Raw genomic sequence first — 2,508 nt, forward strand, 5'->3', positions numbered from 1 at the left:
AATGATAAATTGAGCACCAAAATGGAAACCATGCATGAAGATTTCCAGAATGCTAGTCAAGCCTTTCAAAATGCTGGCATAGGAAACACCCCAGAAGAGTGGATAACAAGGGTCACCAAATTGAAAAATAACTACAACATAAATGAAGGACGAGCCAAGAAGTTTTCTCATGATTTACGAGTTGCAGAAGAAAAACGCAATACATCTGTCAGTGAATTGAAAAGATGTCAAGTTAAAAATCAAATTGAATAGTGCTATAATCAAATATTCATATCAGATTCATCGATGTGAGATTGATGTTGAATTAGAAGTCACTATGACCAAGAGCAATACATTGAAGAAATATTTGAATGATTATGGAAATCTTGTACGAGAACTTCTTGAACACAAAGATTATTTCACAAGACAAAATGTACAACATTGTTTACAACTCCAAGAATTGATACAAAAGATGAAGGAAAAATACAATATCATGAAGGAAGCTGCTGCTCAAGCAAACAATGTGGCTCATAAGCTGGTGGACTTAACTGGCTTTGCAAGAGAATTAAAATAGATTGATAAATCCACACTTGAGCATGAGTGGAAGTTAATTTGGCTTTTAAGGGAATATAGAAATTAAGAGTGAAAGCTATCCCTTACATGTAAAAGTTTTGTTTGATGCACCGAAACTTTTGTGTTCAGTGAAACCTGTTTTAAGATGATCACTCTTGAATAACACCTTTGTTGCATTTGCATTTTGCATTCATATTTTTCATTACATTTTTATGTTTGTATTTGCATTTTTATATTTTCATGTACATTTTCATTTTATATTTGCATCTTTGCATTACACAATTTTCATTCTTATTTTTTCATTTTTACATTTTCGCATTTACTTTACAGTTTCATTTAAGTATTGTTATATGCATTGGTTATAAAAACATATAAATAATTCATGAAAGATTTTGTAACAGTAAAATCGAGACCATTCATTCATATTATTGTACTATCATCATAAAAACAATGGAGCAATCTTATGAAAGACTACAAGATCAGTGGCCAGAACAATTGACAGGGTTACCTCAGGATACAAGGAAAGAAGCTTCAGATTCAGTACCAGATGGATCAAATCAAATTATTCAGGGGATGGCATCTGATAAATAAGAGATAATTGCTAAAGAGCAACCATGTTATCATATTGAAGAGTCGAGAATTATAACATACCCTGGGGCATCCCAATCGACCCCAAAGAATAACCTCATTAATTATTCACAATATGAGGAGAGATTCAAGAGGGCAGATGAAGCAATCAGAAATATGAAAGGTGTTAATGCCTCCCACAAAGAATTAGAAGAAAGAGAGCTCAGCTTGGTTCCAGATTTGGTTATTCCCCATGAATTCAAAATGCCTGATTTTGAGAAATATGATGGCACTAGTTGTCCCCTAATCCACCTGAGAATGTTTTGCAGAAAAATGGAAGAATATTTAAGTTATGATGATCTGTTAGTTCATTCTTTCCATGATAGCCTCGTTGGCCCAACAGTAGTATGGTACAATCAGTTGACCCAAAAACAGATCAAGAGATGGATTGATCTAGCTGATGCATTTTTGGGACAATATCGGTATGTTAAAGGCTTAGCTCCAACACGTATGGATCTTCAAGGAGTAAAAATGGAAGCCAATGAAGGGTTTCAGAAGTATGCTTAGCAGCACAAGTTCAACCTCCCATGTTAGAAAAAGAGATATCACATATGTTTCGTGATACCCTTCCTACTCATTTCTTTGAGTTAATGTTTGCAAATTCGATGTAAATTCAAGAATATTATGAAAAATGGAGAATTTATTGAAAATGTGATCAACAAAGGAAACTCAAAATTCGCATCCAAGAGCCCGACGGATCAGAGAACGAAAGTTGATGATGTGAATGAATGCCGCATCCAGAGTCCCCGCAACTGCAAAAGAAAAAGAGTAAGTAGTTGTTCAGATCGACCAAAGAAAGTCACGCGATTGAGAAATACTTTGGAGGTGTTCCAAACTTCCGTTTCAGACTTGTATCCTCATTTGATTAAAGGTCAGTACATCACACCAAGATCAATCAAAATACCACCAAACCCTTCTGCTCATAGCTATGATCAAGGTAGTGTTTGTGATTTCCACTTGGGAATATTTGGGCATTCTACGAGAAATTATATGCAACTGTTAAAGGAAATAGAGATGCTTGTTGACAAGAGAGTCTTGACACAAAAGATGATCAAGAATTGGGGGGCAAATAAGGATGAAAATCCTGGGCCAAGTTCACACCCAGCATTCGAGGAATGATAGAGCAAGCTAAACAAAAGAAGTGGAAGTTGTTATCTACCACTGTAGTACTTTCTACTTTCAGCATCTTGTTTGCACATGTTTTTTGTTCCTTTCTCTGTCTTTTGTGCAATAAATAAATTTGTGTTGCTTTTAAGGTTATGAGCATTGAGTCAATTTTGCAATCTTGCAGTTCTTTGAATATCAATTAGATTAAAAAATTCTTAATGA

The sequence above is a fragment of the Hibiscus syriacus genome, unplaced genomic scaffold (assembly GCF_006381635.1).
Source record: "Hibiscus syriacus cultivar Baekdansim isolate YM2019G1 unplaced genomic scaffold, ASM638163v2 tig00110006_pilon, whole genome shotgun sequence".
NCBI lineage: Eukaryota > Viridiplantae > Streptophyta > Magnoliopsida > Malvales > Malvaceae > Hibiscus > Hibiscus syriacus.